Below are 7,074 nucleotides of genomic sequence, written 5' to 3' on the forward strand. Positions count from 1 at the left end.
AAAATGATGCTGTCAAATCCAGCAAATGAGAATAGAAATCAATGATTCATAAAAGTTTCAGTAGTGCATTAGAAAACACCAGACTTTAAGAGACTACGCACAAGGGTGGTTAACTATACAAGTCTGATATCAGATTATAGGTTTGAATACTCCTTCAAATTAATAGTTTTGAAGCTCTGGGAACATTATTTTATGTCTCTGTATCATAGAATACATGAGTAAATATGGGTATGACATTTAGAAATGTCCTTGGCAAGTATTAACCTATGTAAGTGTTGTCTGTGATAATTATTTCATTTAATAGATTAAACCATCAGAACAGATAATATCTAAACCCCTTCTCTTCTACTGGACACTCCTTTTTTTCCTGGAGTATTTACTAAATCATTGTATTCCCCAAGTAAAGCAACCAACTGAACATATTGGACTTCCTAGAAATTAAAAAATCTGGAAAACTTGGCTCGGTTTCAGAGCTGTCCCATCAAAATCATCACAACAGAAGCAGTATTTCATTTCTTTCCTTTTCTTTTCCTTCCCCCATGACACACCCACCCCACACCCCACTTTTATGTAAACAACAGGTGCAAATGATGGAAGGAGAGGAAGTAATCATTCTTTTTCTTCTTTTTTCCATTTAACTACAACACTCAAGCTGGATCTGAGGATAATCATAATGCACAGCAGGAAAAATAGCCTCTTAAAGTCATTGTGGATCCTCCTTTAGAAAACTCAAGTACATTAATGGAAACAACATTTTTTTCCCCTCTTATTAGATTCTAGAAAGTTTTACTGGATGTTGAACTTTTTTATTTCCCTCCTGTAATAACTGGTTATCATTAACTTCTGACAAGACCAGAGGAAGGGGAAGGGGGGAATACAAAGACAGAAATAATGTTCAGCAAAACCAGGGTCCAAAATCTTGTCCTCATGTCAGCTCTGCAAGAGTTAAAGCCTTAGTCTGTTGCCATGGAAACAAGACCCTTATGTCTGGTGATGTGGATTCCAGGGACATAGAGTGCACCTCACCTTGCACTTCATTCAATTCCAATCAGCTGCATTTCATTCAGAAAAATCCTCATTTACAGAGTTCAGTCCCCAAATAAAAGGGCCAAACTGTCAGATGTTCAGTACATGACATCACAATTTCATTAGTGAAAACTCACTAACCCACGTCACAATCAGCCTCATATCACATCAGTATTTTATCCCATGATAGCAGGAATGATTTGCCTAGAAATGAAACATTAAAGTATGCAAGTAATAAAAAAATAGGTACTACAAAGTTTGCATTACTATTATTCCCTTGGATTTCCTTCATTTATAAGCTAGTTCAACAGGGCCTCTTTATTTGAAAAAATTATGTAAATATCTCGGTACTCCACCTAAGCACAGACAGACGGATTGGTTTTGAATACTTGCTTTACCACTTGTTACATAATTTTAATCTAAATTCCTAATTCTAGAGCTGAAGTCATAGCTCAATGGTACAAAATGTGGTTAGCATGCACCAGTCCCTAGGTTCAATCCCTGGCACCAAAAACCAAAATAAACGAATGAATCCCTAATTCTCTGTGTTTCTACATTCTCATTTGTAAAAGAAGAAAAATAATAATCTCTACATCACAGGATTATTGTGAAGATTAAGTAAGTTAATATACCAAAAATATTCAGTGCTTGGCACATTATAAAACACTACTTATATAGATGTTTGTTATAATAAGATTAATTTCTATTGTAGTTATAATTTTTTGAAGAGAGAAAGAAAATTTGTTGTCTTTAGATGCTCTTTATTTTAATTAATTTTGAAAAACTCTATTTGTAATGCTCACTTTTGTAATTTAGCCTGGCTAAATGAGAGAATGCAATGTTAAAAGAAAGGAAAAGGGAATTCTCTTAGGAGGATTTTCTATTTTCCTTCATTTTTGTCTCTGAGGCTCTGGGCAAGCATTTTGCTACATTCAGTCACCGTTCATGACAAGCCCAAATGAATGAATGAATGATGAACAGAACAGTTTTCTAACCAACTGGCAGCCAGGGCCATTCATTCTAACTGTGGAACTGTACTGGAAATTACTTAGCAACCACTTGAGTAAATGATGGAAAAAACTCAGCGGAGCAGTTTGATTATCGTAATCAAGCAAACATCATTAAAGTCTTTCTCCTGACCATATTTCCTGAGCTCTATTTATCTGCAAGTTATCAGGATAAACAGGTCCAATTAAGAAAAACAGGGGCCCAAACATCCCAGAACATGGGTGTAGAGAAATATGTAGTCTCAAAGCTGTTGGAAGAATGTTTGGGAAATCATTTGACTTGTATAAGACAAATACATTACATAATGGAATGTTTTGGATTGGAAATCTTTGCCAGGACACAGAATTAGTGGCTTGTGCAAGCATATCTAGTCCGTTGGCAGAAATGACACTTGAATAAAATTTCTTCTTTATGCCACCCTATGACATGACTCTAGTTTAGTCCTACCATCTCCTTCTGTTCTTCTAAGGGTCTCAAGTTAGGAACCATCTAAGAAGTTGAGTGTGATCTCCCAGAGTTTTTCCTTATAGGTCCTTACAAGCTACAGTAAGAACTGTAAGTTCCAACTCCCCAAAAGGCAATTCATCCACTCCAAATACATTTATCAAGCATCTACTAAGTAATATACTGAGTTTTCTGTTAGGAATACAAAACTCAATTAAAAGTAAGTGCTTGTTTTCAAGAAGCATATTATCTACTGGAAGGAAGAGATATAAGAAAACAATAATAAAACAATATGAAATATTTATACAGGAATAAGTACAAGGTACTATGTGAGTATATAATAACACTTATAATAGCTAACATCTTTTTTTATCTGTTACTTTTCTAAAATTCTGTGTATATTATCTCTTCCAACTTTATGATTGTCTTGAAAGTAAATTGAGGGGATGAGAGTTTAAGTCATCTTTAGTCATACATTAAGTGTTAAGAGTCAGTTTAGGAGAAAGGTGTAACTTGCTCTGGGACAATGACAGAGATTTCCTGGAAGAAGGAGGTAGACTATGCTATGCTATGTGGGAGATGAATGAGTCCATTAGATAACACAGGGGGGAAAGCAACCTGGCAGAGGGAAATGTGTGCCAATATAATCCTTTCACATGGAAAGAGGGCTTCAGCTCCTGGGCTCTACCACTCCTGGCTCCCCACCAAGGTTATGGAGTCTGTAGGGCCAAGAGATGCTTACCCAGAGCCCATCCCACACTCCATTCTAGCCCCTGATCTGAAATCCAGGACTCCAGAATTACCTGCCCCAGTGGCCCTTTACCCTTACAAATCTAGAAGGGCTTCTTTCTCATAGTCTCCTCCCAGGGGTGAACTAAGATTATTTTTGCTGATAAGAAATAGTTCTTGCAGGATGTGTTTATGGTTCCTGATGTGTGGATTATGTGCCAATATTCCCACAAGCACAATCTTTGGTGGTGCAGGACAGTTCAAGGGGTGGGAAGAATAGCCTGGTAGACTGGGTGCTGGAAATGCCCTCCTGGGCTGTGACATTATGATGGGGAATTCTGAAGTTGGAGAATTCAAAATCTAAGCTTAGCTTTATAGGTAGTTTTAAAGGTAATTTTTAAATCAAAGGCAGAGGACAGAACATTTTATGTAGCAATGTGTTAGTTTAATGTATACAGTTTAAGAATTTAGAAATAGAGCCTATGACCTCCATGTATACTCAAGTCTTAAACCCTATAAATGTCAGAGGTGGACCTTCTGTGTATGGAGATAAAAGGCACTGCTTATTCAGGAAACTGAAAGTTTAAGCCTAGAATGTGAAGCAGAGGGAAGGCAGGCAGAGTTCAGGAAAGCACTTACCTACCTAGTTAGTTAGTTAGTTATTTTACTTAGGTACAGAATGGAGTGTGGGAATGGGCTCTGGGTAAGCATCTCTTGGCCCTACAGACTCCACAACCTTGGTGGGGAGCCAGGAGTGGTAGAGCCCAGGAGCTGAGGCCCTCTTTCCAGGTGTAAGGGTTATATTGGCACACATTTTCCTCTGTCAGATTGCTTTTCCCCCTGTATTATCTAATGGACTCATTCATCTCCCACATAGCATAGCATAGTCTACCTCCTTCTTTCAACTTAATTCTGAGAGTAATGATGAAACTTTAGCTGGAAAGCAAGTCAGCATTGGGTTTGCAGCATTTACATCATACTCATCAATCTGCTCTGTCCCCACAAAGAAACACCAGATATTTTCATCCTTTCTTCTTCCCTTTGCTTTCAACCAAAAGCAGGAAAGAGAAAGAGTGAAGATGACTACTCAGCTGGAGAGAACCTAAAATCACAGGCTGGGAAAAGTCAAGCAGCCAAACCAGAGCCAGGAGTCCACAGACATGGAGGACAAGACAAGGGAACAAGTCAAAGACAGCTAAGTCATCAAAGAACTATGGTAGACCTAAGGCACAAAAGACAGGACATCCTTGGAATGAGACTTGCTTCACCTCCAAGCCTTGGAAAGCTCTCAGGAGCTGCAGACAACACATATTGCCTTATTTCCCAGAGCCTGGTCAGTTGGGTCAAGTGTTTAGATTTAGAATAGGTTCCTATCTTATTTACCATACAAGACTGCATCTACCATAACTGATGGACACTGGACAGACAGAATCCTCTTTCTGTAGATTTCTGAAGTAGACATTTATCAAGTTTTCTTGCTAAAAATAACCTAATTTCTCATGGGGAATTATCTTTCCCATGTGGTTTGGGGAGAAGCAATAGCAAAACAGGAAACTCCAACCAAAATTTCCATCAATAGGACAGCTGACCTTTTGATGAGAACCCCATTCCACCTTGCAGTCACACAGTAGGATGTGAGTGAATCTCACCTATCAAACACTCACAAGTAAGACTGTAAACTTTGAGCCAGTGAGGCAAGAATATGACAACAACTGGGGTGCAGATTGTTGCTCAGCAGTACTTGGGATGTCTGGAAGCTCTGCTGAAATAGACGCAGGAATTCCAGGGTGGATTCTTGGACCAGACTGCCCCAGGAGAATGACCTTGGAGGTAAAGGATACTGCCCAAGAGTGATCCCAAGAGTGGACCTTGAGCCTCCTATGAGTTCCTTTCATCATGTCAATAAATCCCCAAGTACTCCCATAAACTCCACCAACCACCTTTCCATGTCATGAGCAGTTCTTGCCCCAAGCAGTGCTTGCCAGTAAGTTTGAAACCCTGGAAATTGCTGCTCAAATTATAAAAACACAGATTTTCATATAATCACAGTTTACACTTGGAACCCAATGGCTTCTCCACTTTTAGCTAAGTATAATTGACACAATGCAGAATATGCTTCTGAGTTCTCTCCTCAATCCAGGGTGTGCTAATTGTTACAGACCCACTTGACTCTCAGTTTACTCTGGGACAGGGGTCCCTGAAGGAAAGGGAGTTATTTTTTATTTCCCTGGAGCCCTGTGATTCCTGATACTGAGGGAAAGAGAAATCAGTTTGGTGAGGAAGAGAAGCCACGGTACTGCCTCTTTCCTCTGGCATGGACCACTGATAAGCTTGGGCAGGAAGTACAATGAAAATTGAGAAGGCAACTCATGGGTGGCTGCTTGGGCCTTCATGGCTGGCTACTGATCACACTTGGGCAGAGTTTGATTTAAAATGTCATTTTGAAAATTAGAAAAGCATACACACACATACCCAACTAGACAGATGTACACCTCTCTCCTCCTCTTCCTTCTCCAACACTCACAGGAAACACATGTCTGTGTTGTCCTAAGTCCACTTGCTAATTAGCATGTTCAGTAGCACATTCACGGAGGATAGGGAGGATTTCAAAGGGATTCCTTCCTTTCAAGTTGAGACAGCTGGTGCTAATTACCAGGCAGGAAAAGAATGTGCAAACAGATCACTGAGAAGTCCCCATCAGTGGAGCAGAAGGCTAAAGAGGTCTTGCGTCCTGTTGAAGAAACCTTCTTCAGTGGGTGGAAGGGGCTACCTTCACTCACCCCAACAAGCAGCCAACCTGTTTCGTCACTCTGGAAGGAGGGAGAGACACAGCCCAGGAGCACAAGTTCAAAGGTCATTCCACAGCATGTGTGCAAATTTCACAGACATGTAGTTTGAACTCTTTCAGTAAACTATGACACTCAAAGAGGCACAGCGGAATGGAAGCCGACTATGACTTCTTCCTTTCTAAAACCCACCTCCGGATTACTGACTCAAAGTTCATCTCTAAAATTAAGTGTTGCTGTGAAATGACGTGCAGTAAAAAGAAACAAAACTTGGATTTATGGTTTAGTAATACCCTCGAAGAAAGAGCACTAGACCAGAAATATCTAATTATGAGACTTTGCGAAGGTTATCCAATTTTCCCAAGCCTCAGGTTTTCATCTCTAAACTGGAATAATGGAACCTATCACTCAGGACTGTATCTGAAAGTTTTAGATTACTATGGAAATATAATACATATTTGATTTGAATCTCCAAATAAAGGTAAAATTGGGGGCAACTTTGAAATGTGATTTCCGGCAAAAATCGAGGTAACCCCAGTCACATGAAAATATGTGAACAGCCAACAGAAGAAGCTGTTTGTTCTGGGTCCTAAGGCTCTGTAGAGGAGATAAAAGGTCTACAGGATGACTAACTGGATTTTAGGAAATGACTGTGTGATTAGAAACAATTATGCAAAAAGTGCAGCAGAGTGACTTGAGGTAAGAATGCTGAAGTCACACCACGTAGTTTCAGATTCTGCTCTACCACCGTCTACCTTTGTGACCCAGGAAGGTCACTTTGACCCCCAAGTATAAAAGGGTGACAGTCATGACACCAACTCACAGATGACTTTATTGTGAGGATTAAATGAGATGTAACATTGCACAATGCTTAACAAATGAGAACTTTCTTCTCAAAAAATATCAGCATTATTATTACAAAGACAATGTTAGTATTAAAATTATAGGGCTGAGTAACAGTTCATTTTACTTAATTATTTTATTTGAATGATTGCTATGTTAGCTAATGTGTACATAGTACATAGTACATGCGTTGTGTGGTTTTATGCATATTTTTTTCAATTGATTCATAACAACCTCA

At 39.2% G+C, this 7,074-nt stretch overlaps 1 long non-coding RNA gene across 2 annotated transcripts in view; it reads right to left on the bottom strand.

The window, feature by feature from the left end:
• The window catches only part of LOC124981997 (uncharacterized), a 29,014-nt gene extending 23,050 nt beyond the window's left edge, over positions 1 to 5,964 (bottom strand). For both annotated transcript variants that reach the window (XR_007108156.1, XR_007108157.1), the window contains exon 1: positions 5,680 to 5,964. This is a non-coding gene — a long non-coding RNA (uncharacterized LOC124981997). The remainder of the gene's footprint in view (positions 1 to 5,679) is intronic.
• Positions 5,965 to 7,074: the final 1,110 nt, after the last annotated feature.

The sequence above is a fragment of the Sciurus carolinensis genome, chromosome 4, assembly GCF_902686445.1.
Source record: "Sciurus carolinensis chromosome 4, mSciCar1.2, whole genome shotgun sequence".
Taxonomy (NCBI): domain Eukaryota; kingdom Metazoa; phylum Chordata; class Mammalia; order Rodentia; family Sciuridae; genus Sciurus; species Sciurus carolinensis.